The sequence below is a fragment of the Apostichopus japonicus genome, chromosome 19 (genome assembly GCF_037975245.1).
Source record: "Apostichopus japonicus isolate 1M-3 chromosome 19, ASM3797524v1, whole genome shotgun sequence".
NCBI classification, from domain to species: Eukaryota; Metazoa; Echinodermata; class Holothuroidea; order Aspidochirotida; family Stichopodidae; genus Apostichopus; species Apostichopus japonicus.
This window is the reverse complement of record NC_092579.1, coordinates 11,034,355-11,052,068: the sequence shown is the minus strand read 5'-3', so window position 1 is coordinate 11,052,068 and position 17,714 is coordinate 11,034,355. Positions and strand designations below refer to the sequence as shown.

Here is a 17,714-nt window from a genome sequence, read left to right as displayed (position 1 = left end):
GACCTTTGATCTTAAATTCATGAACAACCTGAAAGTAACACTTCCACAGTAGTATCGTGACAAATCCTCAACAATGTACCACAAAATTTGTAGGTATGAGCTAAAAATGATATATATGAATCTTGGTTCACAGAGTTTCATTTAATGCTTGAATTTGAGTGAATTTGAGGTCACCAGATTGAGAACAAATCACAGAATATTGTTGAACATTGGACCGAATGTTAATGGTCCGCAGCTACCAAGATATTTCTGATTGTTTTACAGAAAGTGCAAAAAAAGGTAACGGAAGGCTGTTTTTTCTTTCAATTTGCTGTTAACCTACAACTGAACCATATCTGATTTTAACTTGAATAGTAGGGTGGTGTTTTGTTCAAATTTCTATTAAATATGGTGATTGGTGAGGATGTCAATTTTCTTGTAAGGAAGGACACTAATGCTCATGTGTGATGATGAAATTATCTATGTCAATTGAACTTACTCTTGGTTATCTATGCCAATGATGGTGTAGGTTGCTTTGGCTGAAACTTGTTTTCCTGTTATCTGTGAAGAAATTGGAAAATAGTTGTCATGAGCATTTTTGTTGATGTGTTTATGGTTTACTGGTTTTGATTGTTGAGTTAGCTTTATAATTTTTTGTATTATATTATAGACAGGAGCTGAAAGGCACAATTGCATTTTGATACTGAAATTTGTTGGGTCATTTGACTTGGTTTGGAATGCAGTGTTCAGGGCTGTGCACAATAGAGAGGGCAGAATATTAGTACTATAAGAGCATGCAGTAAAACTTTCCCAAGCTTTTAAATCAAGATAAGATATGCTTATAACACTTATTCTAATGGCTCATTAGGTTTTTTAATTAACACTCAAAGATTCTCAGGAGTACAGATTACAAAGACTACATAAGACTCTTTCATTAAAGTCATATATATACTACAATGGGTGTAAACAAGTTAATGTGAGAAAATGTAGTTTCTCACCACACTGAAATTACTACAATACTTTAAAAAAACTTGTTTTGGAAAAAATTATTTAAAAAATAGTATTTTTCAACAGACTTCAGCATCACTCTGTAATGATGTGGATGGGAGTCTATATATTTTGAAGGAAAAAGTTAAAAATTAACCTGGCAGGTGGTAGTCTCCAAAAATGTGTCGGGCGGCCATTTAAAAAATTAAAGAAGGGCCTCCTAATTTTTTTGTCACTTGGTCTAAACAGAGACAATACAAACTGAAATAAACATCTTTCAAATATTGGCTTTTTTTTCTTCTATCCCAGTAACTTTTTCATAGATATGTTGAAAATTATTCTAAGTCTGAGGGGAGCAGGCAGAGTGGCTATGATGGCCCCAGTTACACGTACTTAATTCTGCCTATCCTTTTATACAGAAAAATAATGGAAAATATTTTAAGTCTGAGGGTCGCAGGCAGAGTGCCTAAGATGGCTTTAATTCCATCGTTTTCATTGCGGCCTATTATTTATACAAACAAATGTTAAAGAAAATTTTAAGTCGGAGGGAAGTAAGGATAGTGGCTACGATGGCTTGGTTTTCATTTCTGCCTATCCTTTTACATTCTATTAAAGACCGAAGGAACTAGAAAGTGTGGCTACCATGACTCTGATTGCATCGGTCTCATTTTTGCCTATCTTTTAATAAAGAAAAATGTGAGGGGAGTAGAAAGAGTGGCTAGATGGCTCCAATTGCAGTGTTCTCATTTCTGCCTATCTTTTGATACAGAAAATTTTTAAAAAATTGTTAAATCTGAATGCGTAGGAAGAGTGGCTAGGGTGGGTCCAGTTGCATCTTTCTCATTTGTGTGTATCATTTTGTACAGGGAACAGTAGAAAATAATTCCGAGTCAGAGGGAAGTAGGGATAGTGGCTACGATTGCATCGTTATCAAGAACGTAGCCATTTAAGAACGTAGCCACCTAGCAGCCATCTACAGCCTACAGGGTGCAGGTAAATTGTGGCGGGACAACTAGGCCTGGCTGGAGCCTTTATTACATATATTTGAACTGGTAGGTATTTTTTTTTCTCATGCTGAAATATTACCAAAATGAAGGTATTCAGACTATGCATTGTTCCTAACTTCGCATTAATGTTACTGTAATATATTAATTACGAGTACAACTAGCCTAGGACTAGTAGTATTACTAAATGGACCCTGCATAGTTTAGAAACAGAATATGAGAGGATTTTCAACCATTCAACTGAAGAAATACCCGTGTGAAACAAAATTCACCCTTCATTAGATCTGCTCAGCAGATATCAATTGTGAAAGTTTCTGAAATTCCGGTAAATATTTTACGGAAAAATTTTGTATTTTCGGTACAGGAAAATATTGGCTCAGCCTAGCCTATGCCCAGGTTGACAACGTCGGATTATAATTCGAACAGCCAACTAAAATGGCAACCGAAAGTTGATAGGCATTAAATATTTGAAATAGACTGGTCTAATTCTTACCTTCAACCCCTAATATATTCATTTTATTCACCGAAAATTGTGGTTGATTGGTAAAAGTGTTGTTTTGCGAGGTCCATTCAAGTTAACACAATGTTGAAATACCTGACGGAAATATTTTTCAAAGGTCATTTTTTTGTGGGAAGATCGTAAAATGTTGTGACCTAACATTGAATTTATTGATGATTTTTATTACATATTTGAAAACTGGTAGGTTTTCATTTTCCCTTGCTGTAATATTACGAACATGAGGGTGTCCGATCTTAGCAGAGTTCCTAACTTCGCAATACTGTATATAGGCCTAGACTAGGCCTAGTAGTAATAGACTAGTACAAATCAGCCTTAACTTAGACCTACGCTAGGTCCACTGTACTAACGGAGTAACGTTAGATCGAACATAGTGGCGTACCAAAATTCATATTATTATCATTTAAATATTATCATTAAATACTTACTAAATAAATAGACTTTACCGCTTTCTTCTACTGGCGAGTTGGATTTGGTAAATATGGAACGCAAATACCAATATTCTGCTGCACTGGATCTATCTAATTGTGGAGAGTTGGGTTTGGTGTGCTTATTACGTGACCCGCCATGCGGGATACAAAACGTTACGGGTAGTACGAGCATGTGCACAGTCTAGACGGAAATACACGCAGCGCTGCCGGTGTGACAGTACAGAGTGTCCCCCTGTACAAAGTGTCTCCGCGGACACTTTGTACCAGCATATTTAGTCCGGTCGGACATTATTTGCTGAAAATTGTGTCCCACCCTCACAGCAAATATAGTCCCACCGGACGAAATGTCCTGGTACAGAATGTCCGCAAATACTTCATAGCATATTTTGTCCCGCATAACATTTAAGCATTTCGATATTCAAAAGGCAATTGAGTTCATTATATCAATAATTAGAGCAGATGCAAACGTCAGAGTTAAATGTTACAGGAAATAAATGAGACGTTGTGCGTTGCTGCAAAACAAAAAATAGAACGGGAAAAAAAGAAAAAAAAGAAACAAATCTTCCATCTGTAGAAGATGTTAATCATGTTTTTGATGTGATTGCTGCTATGTTATCCTCCGTATATGTTGCATTTTGTATTCGGCAACTACATTGCGTTCATAGTCATCTTTACAGAGGGAGAGATAGTATAAACCTAACTTCCTCCCCAACGGAGGGCGGGTACGGGATAGGGAATGCAACAGCTACAACAAAAAATGATAATTGTAGAGGTAAAATATTACGAACTTTAGGAGTCCAAACTTCATTTTTTCCGTATTTCCCTAACACACAGTGGGTAAGTTTTGGCAAGTATGGTAACTGTACTTCATGGGTCTACGAGAGTTGCTTAGCCAATATGAAATTTCATCCGTGCGTAAAGCTCATTATAGGACGGGAACCGAGAGTGTTTTCAAGTTACATCCTAAATGAAATCGGCAACGCTGTATACAAAACTCAGGCCCATACACATAATTTTTAGTGCAAGGATAAGGGGGGGGGGGGAGTTGGGATGGTAAGTTATCAAATTTGTGTCCTGGGGAGGGTCTTCTTAAGTCTGTGACCTATCTGTGATGAGAGACCTTGAAAATGTCAACACTGCCCCAACCCTCCGTATGGGCTTGACACCTATTTACTGACTTTCATTACTACTTTATTGTTTACTTTTTAACCATTCCTTATTTTTGTCACTCAATCGTTGAGTCAAGGTTTTCTCCCTCTCAACAGGGTGGAAGGCCATTCTCCCACCCCTGCCCCTTAAGCCCGTTGTGATGGCCATGCGCGAAGCAATCTTCATTTGTATAGACAAATGGCATTCCAGGCAATTCCAGTGATAAAGGTTCGTTGTTTCTTATTATGAAGGTTTCTTATTGGACAAAAGTGGTTCAAATTAGAAAAGATGTATTAGACAATATTCTCTTCAAAAGAGCTGCAAAACATACAGGAAACAAAACAAAGCCAAACAAGGGAAAGAATAAAGCAAATAGGACAGAGCAGGATGCAATATGCTAGATTTGTTGTCTCATCATGTTTCTCACACTTTAAATATGTCATTCTTGTAGAGAAAAGTTTGTTTAAAGAAAGTTAATATAGTAAAATCAAAACATGAAATTGGATGATAGTCATGCACAAACACAATATTCTGAATCTATATCAGACTGGGCAAAGAGTGAAAAAATGATTATACATGGGATCAGGGAGCCAGGAGCCGGGGGGGGGGGGCACTGTCTGTACATACTATTTTTAAAATGGCATCCCATATCTTTTTATAGCAAGGTTAACAATAAACATCTCAATAAATATTATTGATAACACTACTAACACATCATATATATTTAAGTGATATGGCCGGTGTGTATCAGTTTATAGCATAACGAGTGGTGGTTGTGGAATGAGAAAATGTCCCTCTGATGTTGTGTGCCCACAACCACTTCCTACCCCCTGCATGGGGAAATTTAACTGGAATGATGACTCTCCCTTTGTAGCTCTGATGCAACTAAAGATAATCCATGCTTTCTAGAGCATCCTTCAAGCAGGGAGGCATTGGTTGGTTAGAATGATATACTACTGTCACTCTTCTTCAAACAATATGTACTTGAAACTCTCATAATCCACATGAAGAACATCCTCTTTAGAGTTTGGTAAAGACCTCAATAAAACCATGCAGAAGTTTCCCTATTAGAATCCCCCTTGAACTGCTTTCCACAAACACCTATAAAATGCTTTAATGTGCAACTTGATACCGTCAAAGTTAAATCTTGATTGTAAATTACAAAATAAAATAGCTGATTCTCATGTATCCAACGGGTTTTTCGTTAAGACTTACACAGAAATCCATAACAGCAAAAGTTACAACAGAAAGCAGAATATGGTCGGTTATATGTTTTACTATGAGAACTTATCTTAAACACAATTTCTAGAACCAAGAAACACGCCTTCGTATTTGTAATTTAATGAAGTAATGAGGTGATAAAGAATTTCGAGCGTCACAACCCTTCAACTTGAACTGCAAATATATGGATTTCCACCGAACGACTGGCAGTGAAAAGTCAATGGCCTCTCTTTGCTTAAACATATAGCAGCCGACGAAGTTTTCTCTCATGATATGTTAGACAAGATTATTGTCGGTAACAAGTTAACTGCTAAGAAAATCGTCTAGACATGTCTTCTGTTAACTTCATACATACTCCCTCCATTGGTGGTCAGATATGAGATATCAGTACAACCAAATCTGTGCAAAATAAAAGTTGAAAGCAATATTATGAGTAGTGAATGCCACACTGTAAGTCATATATAAAATAAATTATCATCTTGAAAGGTTATGTGTAAGCTCCACTACAAAGATAATTAACATTCACCATATTGGTTAAGTGTAGACTGTATAGTGTACAACTGAACTATGCTTAGGCATTGAGTTAATTGGATGATCTTTTATTGTGACACCTACATGTTTATGGGATTACTGGCTCCATTTTATTAATTGGAGATTGCATGTCATAATTTTGGCGCTATATTGTACAGTTCACTACCAAACCTGAAAAGTTTTAACCACATGAGCCAATACAACATTTGTGACATATTAATTAAATTTAATATCAGAAATTTATCAAATTAGAGTAAGCTAGGATACAACAGAAATTTGATGCCTTTTGGTGCTCTATTGATGTATGTGTGCATGGTATGACTGTTTAATGCCGATCAAACATTAATTGTCCTGAATCAGGATCCATGGGGGTTCAAAACACCCTCTCTATGACCCAAATGCAAAACCAAATAATGCTAGCTAACCATTATTATGGTAAAATGTACTATTATACATCATTTTGCGTCAAGAGACCTAAACATTGCCCTATTTTGCCAAAAAAGAGGGTCCCTCTCCCAGGTTTCAGGAAATATCCCCCCACCACACTCACAAACACATTTAGCAATTTTCCACAACGGACCTAACAGAGAAATGGTACCAAAACTCAGTTGATACATTATCTCTCTTATCTTGTCGAAGTTCCTGTCAAAACAGCCAATTAGTAATAAGTTCACACTTTCTAAACAGAAAAGTTCCCTGTGGTTACAATATCAAACTGTCCAACACCTTTTTGAAAAACAACACACAAAAGGTGGTGTCTAGCTGTGGAATGTGGTCTTAATTATTTACTCATCATTTGTTTGAACAAATAAACTGTCTGCTGCAGTGAAACATGTCCAGCCAAAATCACTTTTTGGGGATGTAAATTAAATGACGACAATTGTCAGGCTATATGCTACTTAAAAACCAGAGGTGGAACCTTTGCAAGTAAATATAGGAACAAAAACTACTTACATATAAACTTGTTAATGGGGACTTAACCTGCAAAGATTTACAGTACACTTTCTCGGTTCTCACCTACCTTTGTGACCTTTCTGTATGCTTAATACCTATTTGGAAATGAGTTATACTCAAACACAGCATTCTGCCATGCACTGCAAGTTATTTGCATGGTACAAATAACAGATATGATGCCATTCATATTGGAACTAGTTACTAACTGCAGAAAATAGTTCACTTTTTAAGACATGCTTACCTCATCATCACATCAGTAATGAAATAAGAAGTTGATGCTGCAGTCTTGTCAGGCACTGCCTTAGTCTCAGGCCACTTTGAATAGAAGTCAGACAGTGTTATCATATACAGTCGATTGGCAGCTGTCACTGGTAGAGGACCAATAAGATCAACACCAACCTGTTAAGAAAGAAGACAGCATCAAGGTGCTAATTTAATTTTTTTTATAAGTTGCAGGCTTTGCCTTGACTGTTGTTCTATTCCATTGCTTCATGCTGTACACAGATCTAGATAAAAACAGTGGGATATCTGATCGAAACAGGGTGATGGTGGATTTAGGCCAATTATTTTTACCTTGCAAATATGAAAATGTAACTTACACCATACTGTACCATATATTTACAATCGCTTCAACCACTAAACTAGTAAAATGATACGCCACTTTTTGCAACTTACAATTACATGCCTATATTGATGGTTGCTCTGCAGTTAGGCCAGAGTGTGGCTTAAAGGTTTGCTGTATAGGCCCTAAATATGCCAAATTTTCACTTTGGACAAAATTCTGTAAGTATGTTTATATCCCTGAAGGAAATTTACCTCACTGGGACATTCAATCATCTCGTGTCATCATTTAGAATGTCTGAGCACAATATAAAGGGTTATTACCCCCAGAAAAGTACTTTTTGAAAACTTCTAGCAACTAAAGTGGCCAAAATTTAGGGCCAATACAGACTACCGTTAAACTTGTAAATGTTTAATTTGTCCAGAAAGAGTGACATTAACTAAACTAAACCTTCACTGCATACTGCGGACATCCTGTGCAATTAAAACAGATTGAATATTTACCTGTTTCCATAACCCAGTTACAGGAATGCTATGGAGACTTGTTCATAGGTCTACATGACAATGACGCTTTGACATCCTGTTGAACATAACTTGTTACATCAACGTTGATAGTTTTCCATAGAATCTAGACAATAGACATAGTCTGTTGTCTGGTTTATCTATGCAAAGATGAACACCTTCAAAGAGATAAGAAAATTCATGATCAAAGGAGATATCATGTTTTTTTGCCCCCCCCCCCCAAAAAAAAACCACAAACAAACAAACACACACAAATATATGGGCTGCAGAATTGGTAGTTCTAGCTGAAGTGCCTTAAAATTGAATTACAACTCTATATCAGTGTTTGAAATGGAATATTCCCATTATTGTACACATTGCTTGGCCACAATTGGGGTCTATAGATATTTAAGAAGTTTTCTTCTGCAGTGAGGTTTGGCATGTAGAGAATATGCCACACCTAAAAAAAGTACTATCAGGCCTTCAATATCTGTTCTTACCAACCAAAATTAATGAACGTGAATTTATTATGTACAGTATTAGTGCCACTTTCCTCTAGAAGTAGGCTCGGCTATATATGCTATAGTCCAATAATTGCATTTTATAGTGTCCCATGCATGCAGACCAGACTAGCACTCTAAGCTTTAGTAATCTGTTGTTATCTTTTATGATAGGCAGGGCGATTAAAGGTGGAAATTTATAATAATTGTCACAAAAATTTGTTTGGGTAAATTTGTTTGGGTAAACAATTGGGTAAACAAAACGAAAAGAAATAGGCCCTAATAACTTTGCTCAAGCATACAACTGATTACTGTATAATGTTGCACAAGCAATTGCTTGACTTTTGCGAATGAGTTTTTACAACTAACCAAATGTGGTAAAAGAATATCATGATTTGTTCACCAATCAGTCCTAGAGGCCTGGTTATAGTTTAACTGTGGAATGGCCGTTCGCCATTTAACAACCAATACCATATTGTGTATCCTATACTGTAAGTTACAGACATTACCTTATAGATGTCACTAGTCAGTGTGAGCTGCTTCGATTTGGGCGAGTTGAGTAGCCCTAGATAGCAACACTTTCCTTCAATTTCGGAACGCAAGAGTTCCATTTTCAGCCAGTCTGAAAGACTGACTTTGTCTCCGTAGAATTCTTCTCTGTTTTATTCTTGTAAACCCACTTGGATAGCTCTCATCTCTTAGAATATCCGCAATTTGTCTCACGTTTTCTGCTAGCTTTTCCGTTTTTAGTTGTCCCACGACTTTACTGCTAAATATACGGAAGCCGAAATGCGACAATTTGCTAATAATACGGATACTGCCAGAGTCCATTACTAATTAAATTTTTGCTACTCGAACGTACATGCTACGGCGGACATTGTGTTCAGGGGGACACAATTTACAACAAAATATATGACCGTCAAATAATGTCCCCCTCCGTGTAACCATACCATATTCTGTTTGGGGAGACAGTCTGTACCAACTGGCCTTGTACAATAGGTCCGGGGAGACCAAACGTACTGGTAAATCCAGTATAAACTGTCCTGTGGGACCGGGACAGTTTATACTGAATATGGAATATTTGCGACAGTTTGTACTGCTACACCGGCTTGCACAGCAGTTCCATTTATTTTTACCCCAAACATCCAGCATATCGACAAGCGCTCGTCCAATCACAATAGGAATCAGAAATTCAACCAATGATATTGCCTTATTACTGCATGATCACCATGTGTTTTTATCTAATTATCATAAAGACAGGGAGTTGAATTTAAAGGTACAGGTCACGATATCAAAATAATAACACTATGTTCACCGATGTAATTGAGCAAATGGTTACGTGTACATCGCAATACCTTTAAGTACCATGTGCTGTATTAAAAATCACCTAAAAAATTACGGAAACCGTACCAAAAGTATGTTTTCTGATCATTTTAAAATGTTATCAATAAGTAACATTTAAGTCTCATCTTGTGATGTACACTACAATGAAATTTCACATCAAACAGACATTTGGGTAAAACCTAGTAGGCATTTAAAGAGCCCTCAGACTGAAAACGATTGGTGTGAGATAATCTCCATATATGTATTATATGGAGATAAAAACACAGGAAGAATTGCAAACATTGACAATAAACGCTTCGATGGCATTTTTCAAGATGGTCAAGACGCTTTTAGGCTCTCTCCTTCAAAATCATCTCAGGAAAATTCCTTTCTGATAAAAAAATTTTGTGCAAAGTGCAATGACACTGGGGGAGCATCACATTAACAATGTTATTGAGTAATTTCAATAATTGGAAGTAAAAATCTGTGAACAGAGCAACTATTTATTAATTTTTTTTTATTTTTTGAGTGATGATAATTAGTATGTAATTGTGTTGTCAGGAAAGCCATAAAACCACATCAGACTAGTGAGTTTCTTCCGCTTCCCAAAGGACGCAACAGAGAGGAATACTAAATTTGTCACACTTGCATGAACGTTACATGAACAGTGTGCTCCAAGCACTTCCTGGTGTTTCTGAATTTTGTGAACGGTTTTTACTAAGGAAATACTTTCTTGGTATTCTATTTTGACAATGGTGCTACGTAATCTGTTGATTTTAGCTACTATTTGTTTTATGCAAATTATTCAGCACTAAACATGAAAAGAATCAACTTACATTCATGGTAGGCATAAAGCAGGTCTCCTTGCATATGCCCATTGAACTTGAAAGCCTGAATTGTCTAAGTTATTGACACAATGGAAATATATAGGGATAATGCAACCTGTACGGGTCCGGGGAAGCCCAGCCTAGTTTTAGCATTGAAACTTAGCTACAACTGAGTCTTACAACTGACAGCTAAGTTGAATGCTTTGGAATATGGAATTGACATGGAACCTTCACAGGTATCATGGTAATGTCAAGTAGTACCAAAATAGGTGATTCCCATGGAACCAAGGTCACATGGTTAAAGGTCAAATGTAGATTTTTAGCACAATATGGTGTGACAATCTCTTTCTTAAACGACTTGGCCGATTTTCTTCAAACTTGGTAGGAAGGTACCCCAAAGTGAACCCTTGTGTCTTGTAGGCCCCGGATCCAAAGGTCAAATTGAGTGCAAATTGAGTTTTTGCTACATAACTCCAAGGGGAAACATTGAATTGACATTGAACTTTCACAGGTATCATGGCAATGTCAATTATTATCGAAATATGTGGTTGCCATGGGAACTTAGGTCAACAGTCACATGGTTAAATGTCAAACGTATATCTTATACCAGTACCCAGTCCTTAGTTGCAGGCCTAGTGAATTGAGAGGAGTATATATACCAAGCCTATACTAAGCCTAGATCTAGCTTAAGCTGCAAAAACCTAACTGGTATGTTAGGCCTGGGCATATGATTCATACAACTAGGCTACAAAGTACAATATTGTTCCTGGCCTGGTCAAGTTATGTGTCAAAACTTGGCTTAATTGGTGGGTTTTGAAATTTCCAAATATGTCTAAGTGTTAGATGGTGGTAATGCGTGGCGCGTTCACAATGTGAATGGAAGTCCTAGTTTCGTGACACGGTTCACCTTCATGTCTGGGTCTAACCTATAACTTGTATTCCTGTACGTGAGTACTGCATTGTGCCTAGAGCCTAGGTCTATTCCCTGCAACTAAGCGCACAAGAGGACAAAATTGGCCTAGTCTATGTATAATTACCTTCACGCTGCATTTGAATTTCACTGATTGACAATGACTGATAATCTTTCTAGTGTTAAAAGTTACCCTATGATCTTCCCTGCCTATAGCAAATACCACCCATGTCCCCTGTTTTGGCCCAAAACAGGGGAGATTGAATATCTACCTGAGTTGGTATTTTATTTATTTTTTTAGTTTATTTATTCAGCCAATGTATGTATAAAAATATTTCACATCGAAAATCAGAACGTTCCTCCTGCTCCGTAATAAATATGAGTAAGAAATTTATAAAAATATGTAAAGATGCAACAATTAATGCTAGCCGTACTGAACGCTCCTCTGCACAAATTCATGATTAAACACACAGTGTACCATTTCAGAGGTCAAGCTAAATTTGTCTTCACTCATGAAAGTAGTGCCGGCCATTAGAGCACTTGTGTTTAAAATCATATGAATGTAGTCATGTTAACTTCAAAATGGTATTGCCAAATTGCATAGGTCTAAAAATAAATTTGTTAAGTTGAAACCAGTGTTTGCTGGCGATAAGATACACAACTCGGGATTGCCTCTGGTTGAAAGATTTGATTAATGGGGAGGAAGTAGACCTCTCCTAGGATCTCTTTGTCAACAAACTCTTTAAAGGAATTGTCTGGTGGAAGATTTTGATACATTGTCCTTGTAGTTATTATTTTTCTCTTTCTAACCATGTAAAAATTGTCCCCATTCGACATTTTCTTCTTGTAGAAATCTGGTTTTCAAATTCACCAGTTTCTCACCAAAAGTACCGTTTGTTCGAACGCTTCAATATGGTGTTTGACGTAGTGCTTGCAGATAGGCAAAACAGGCGACTTGAAGTTAGCACTCCCAATTCCGCAGCAAATTAACTCACGTGTAAGCACATTGAATTGCCTCATATATATAACGTACATACTCGCGAACGTATATACTACGATGCTCAGTTGGTGTACTTGTATAGCGTTACACATAGTACACTCACACTCAAACCACAGTTCATTAACTGTTCTTCGAACTCGCTGAAATAAAATTCACGGATCAAATTAACAGTAAAAGGAAACTTATAAAGTATTCGTTAAACCGAAAGATGAAACTTGGCGGGATCGATGTCATCGCAGAACTGTCCGATTGTAAACGTTATAGTAGCCTATACACGCGAACATTCTTCGCGCTGGTGCTGGATACCGCGATGTATAAACAACGAAGAGCCTGCTGTTAAAACTTATCTTGTGTTACACAAAGACCACGAAACCACCGATCTACTAAATATATTGCGGCTTAAGGAGTTTTTTAAATCATATCTAATTTATAAGAAATTTCACCGGAAATTATTGAAGAAATTGATCGAATCGTTGTCAGAGCAGAATATAGCGCTGAAAAGCTTAGGCTTCGCAGAACTGTCCGATTGTCAACGTTTGAGTACAGCCTACATGCGAACATTTTTCGCGTTGGAGCTGGATAGCGCGATGTATAGCCTGAACAACTCAGAGTCTGCTGTTAAAATTTACCTTGTGTTACACAAAGACCACGGAACCACCGCTCAAGTACATGGTGGCTTAAGGAGTTTTTGAAAACATATCTAATTTTTAAGAAATTTCACCGGAAATTAAGGAAGAAATTTATCTGTATACACACGCTGTTTTTGTTGTGATTACCGTATAGGTACTGTGCGGAGGGTGGGTTATGACGCAACCTGCTATGGCAGAGCTGACGTCACGTATTGTACTGTTCAAATCATATTTGAAATGTCTATCCATAACGATTAAAAAATCGTTTCTCTGTCAAACGCAACATTAGCGTTCTCATACTTTGACAACATGTTCGGAAAATTATTTACTATTTTTTAAGGTAACTTCTTTGGGCCACCAGACAATCCTTTTAAATATGGAGGCAACCAGCAACCTGTATCACTCAATCTCAGGAGCATCAGAGTTCCATGCCAGGGTACAAGAATAATAGAGAAGACCTTGAAAAGGATCTTATTAATATTTAACTCATATTTTTTATTCTCATATTTCTCATATAACTTATATTTCTCATTTAACTCATATTTTGTATTCTAATATTTCTCATATTTCTTATTCATACCACAGACCTCCGTCTGAATTCATTACGTTATGCCCCTGTGATGGCCTGCATGGCACACTGAACTTTAATGGTAGTTCAATTAATAACTCTTGTACTTACATTAACACAGGGCATCACTGATATTGCTATTATTTATTTTTGTTAGTTATGTGTTACCACTCTGCTTTTTACTATTTTTATGCTTCTAGGCAAGTCTGCTTGTATCAAGTCCCTGATTAGACTTGATGTTGTGTCTTCCTGTATAAATAAAAGCATAGCAAACACTTGTTTTGAATGCTTCCTGGTCACTTCGCCCCCAACAACCATTTCGCCCAACTGCCAATTCGCCCAACTAGCATGGTCATTTTGCCCAACCAGCATGGTCATTTCGCCCAACCAGCATGGTCATTTCGCCCAACAATTTTTTTACTCATATTCAGTCAGAATAATATCACTTTTTCTATTTCACTAGTTCAATTTGATTTATTTTGGGTTATATTACTTTGTGGTAGGTAAATCTGTTCGATATCGATCAGAGTCTGAGCAGTTATTTCGGGTATAATGGGAGGATTACACTACTTTAGGCGGTTACGCATACAATGGAAGTTATTTAATTATACAAACAAAGAGGAATCGGTCTCCATAAAAACCTAACCCCTAAAACACTGATCCATCCTACCGACTGTAACCACTGTAACGTTAACAATTCCCAATCGTTTCCTTATTAAATTGACCAATATTGAAGTATAATATTTAATCAATGTTGGGCGAAATGACCAGCAAGGTTAGGCGAAATGACCATGCTGGTTGGGCGAAATGGTAAGGTTGGGCGAAATGGTAAGGTGGGCTAAATGGCAGTTGGGCGAAATGGTTGTTGGACGAAGTGACCAGCTTCCGTTTTAAATTGTTTCTTTTCAAAAAACTACGGAAGCTTAAAAGTGCCACCAACATAAGAAAACTTTGCCCTAATAAGTCAACATTTTTCATGTTTAGATAACAAGATAATATCTTATCAAAAATCAGAAAAATGTTGGATTGCTCTGTTGCTCTAACTGAGCAATTGAACATTTTTTCTGCAAAATGTTTTATTGACAGCTAATCAGATCTTGTCAATTCGAAATTTTTCTGACAATTGTTCAATTGCTCAGTTGGAATGAAGTGAACAATTGAACATTTTTCAGAAAAATATTGAATTGACGAGATACAAAAATTGTTCAATATTGCTCAGTTAAAGCAAATGAGCAATCCAACATTTTTATGATTTTTTGTTAAGATATTATCTTTTTATCTAAACAATTTACTGAAAACTGTAAACTTATGGGGCAAAGTTTTTCTTATGTTCATGGCACTTTTAAGCTTCCATAAAAAACCACAACTTCCCAAAAGAACAAAAATTTTTTCCAATCCTTTGTACAGATGATTGAATTTGTTTGAAAACAAATCATAACAATCAACAGCAAAGTACAGAGTTAACATCATTCCCATTACAGAGATTTTCATGCTGAAAATAGCCAATGATCCGTTTCCAAAATTCCTGTGATTTGTTTGGCTAATAGTTCCTTACCATTGTCTGCAAACATTCTTGCATCTATAGAGCTCAATGAACACAAGGTATGTTGTTTAAAGTGGCCATGACATGAAAATCTAAACGTCCAATCTTTTTGGGGATCAATCTAAGCATGTTCTCTAAAACATCAACCATTCTGCCAGATAAAAACTTGATTTTTCCAGTCGAAAATTGAGAATTAATTTACCCTCTTCAGGGCTTGAAAAGTTTGTTCGCCTGAAAATTTTCCTAATCTCATGACGTCATATGACGTCATGTTAGGAACACGATTTGCTCTCACTGTTTCCTCCGAAGATATATGGTGGAATGGCAGATTTAGAACCAAATACTGCAACCGAAGTTCAAAGTGATAGTGGTTCTTCACCAGGCAGTGAAATTGGGCTAGAGTTAGAGTGCCCTTTCTCATATTTGAAGCAGAGAGTGAAGGCAATGATCATGCCCATATTGAACCGAACATTGCATTGAGGGTGGACCTGAGGTGTTATTGTTAGGCATGGAACCGTAACTGTACATTGTATCACTGCTTGTTATTGTGGACATCATGGGCCCGCATTAATACATTTGAACTTCCATAATTTTCTTCAGGCAGTACAGATACAGAGCCTACTGTCAAGGGGTTCAATGGTGCTGGGGGTTCCTAGCAAGACACGTTAGGGTTGTGCTACCATCATGTGCAGTCCAAAGGATCAGAAGTGAGTTTCCAGCCAATGGTCAGTACACTGCATTCAAGTTGCCAGGAGAAAACTCAATTGTAGAGGAAGCCTTGCTTGAGAAATCCCTTCAGAAGCACCTTTCTATTCTACGATTATGTTGGATTATCGATGCGTCAGGGTTCCCTCAGTGTTGACTGAAATTCAAGACTTTAAATTACGGATGAAATGGTCATTTTCCAGACCCAACATCAACAATGAAAAGAAAAGGCATGTTTTGTGGCATTTGGACACATGTATTGGCGTGACCATGATGTCATGTACTATGTGCATAAGTGAACAGTGATTGAACTTTTTAGGAGCATTTACCTCCCAGGCATGTTTGCTTTGTACCTTTAATCTGGAAGCCAAAATATCCATATCTCCAATGATATTTGACAGAAAGTCATAATAAAGACCAATGGAGGTAGCAGAACTCTTGAATGTTTAGACTTTGTTTCTTCAGCAGCAGGTGGTTTGTTTTACAATCTTTCTTCAGAAACTCAGCAGTACACCCTGTTAATGCTCTCCGATTGTTTTAATGCGTGTGATGCTGTGTTTCACGTTGCACGTCAGTGTTGTACGTGTGGTCCTGTGTGGGTAACATTGTTCCATGTGATTTGCATCGTGCTGTGTTTCTTGTTTAAATTACCCTTTATTCTATTTGCTTCTGGTATATTCTAATTAATTTGTCACAACAACGATTGATGGCAATGGACATGCATCTGATTTGTAGGCTTAAAGTCAAAAATTTCATGTAAGTTGTTTTTCCTTAAACCTTTGATGTCACAAATTACATCAGTGTAATTTAAGAATGATATTGTCTTTGGAAAGTAGTTTTATTTTTATGTCATATACTGTAATTGAATGATTGTTGTCAATCTGGTTTAGTTACAGGCTTGTTCAGATTGTCCAGAATGACTGTCTAGAACTGATATTTAATAAACTTTGTTCAATGATTTAAGATTTGACCTACCTGTATGTTGTGTGTATTTCTGTGAAATTTAAACACCCAAGATGGAATATAATTTTTTTAACTACTTCTTTTGACCCATCGATATCACCCCTACTCCCTCCCCAACAAAAATTGTGTCCTGGAATACGAATAAGAAATATTATTGCCATTACAAACTGACCCAGCATGTTCCAGAAATTAACTGGGGCACTGAGATTTTTCACAAGATGATGCAACCCATCCCTCTTGAAGCTAACCTCATAGCTTATTACTACACAATAGGGCAATGAAGGGGGTTTTAATTTAGATGATACAGACTTCAGTGCAGGCGCGCCGGAACGGAAAAATTATTGGGGGGGCTAATGTGTGGAGACTATCTAAGCGGAGCGCCACCATCGGTTGGCATGGAGCGTACAAGAAAATTTTGGGTTTTTTCAAACCCCCAGATGGCCGGAAACGGCACTTCCCGAGTGTTTTATGCTGCGAATACCTAGCCCTAAAATATGGGTCTCAAGCCTGCAATTTCTCAGATTGCACGTAAAAGTCTGTAAAAACATTGTAATTTGTATATTCGATGGTGTTTTAAGAGAGTAGCTATTACTCGTAGTGTACTCGCAAAGACTTTTTTGAGTGTAGTAAGGTCAGTGGCGGAGCTAGGGGTATTGGTCAGGGGGGGCAAGAATGGTCTGTAGGGGCGCTTTCGACACTATCTAAGCGGAGCGCCACCACAGGTTGGCGCGGAGCGTACAGAAAATTTTTGAGTAAAGTTACTCCCTAGATTGCAGGAAATGACCCTTTCCGGGCCTTGCTAATTTGCAGATAAACGGAGAATAAATAGGTGTCGTCGCCATTTTGTCAGAAAATTACACCAACAGAATATGACAAATGTCAATAGGTATATGAGAGCGCAATAAAATAGT

General features: G+C 37.2%; 1 protein-coding gene across 2 annotated transcripts in view; it reads right to left on the bottom strand.

Annotated features, from left to right (window-relative positions):
- The window catches only part of LOC139959663 (uncharacterized), a 103,193-nt gene that overhangs the window by 24,477 nt on the left and 61,002 nt on the right, over positions 1 to 17,714 (bottom strand). The window contains exon 1 of one of the 2 annotated variants that reach the window (XM_071957462.1): positions 2,934 to 3,337. The exons of the other annotated variant lie outside the window; for it this stretch is intronic. The gene's annotated coding sequence lies outside the window, so the exon portion shown is untranslated. Of the gene's footprint in view, positions 1 to 2,933; positions 3,338 to 17,714 lie in introns of those variants that run through there. 2 annotated transcript variants of the gene reach the window in all.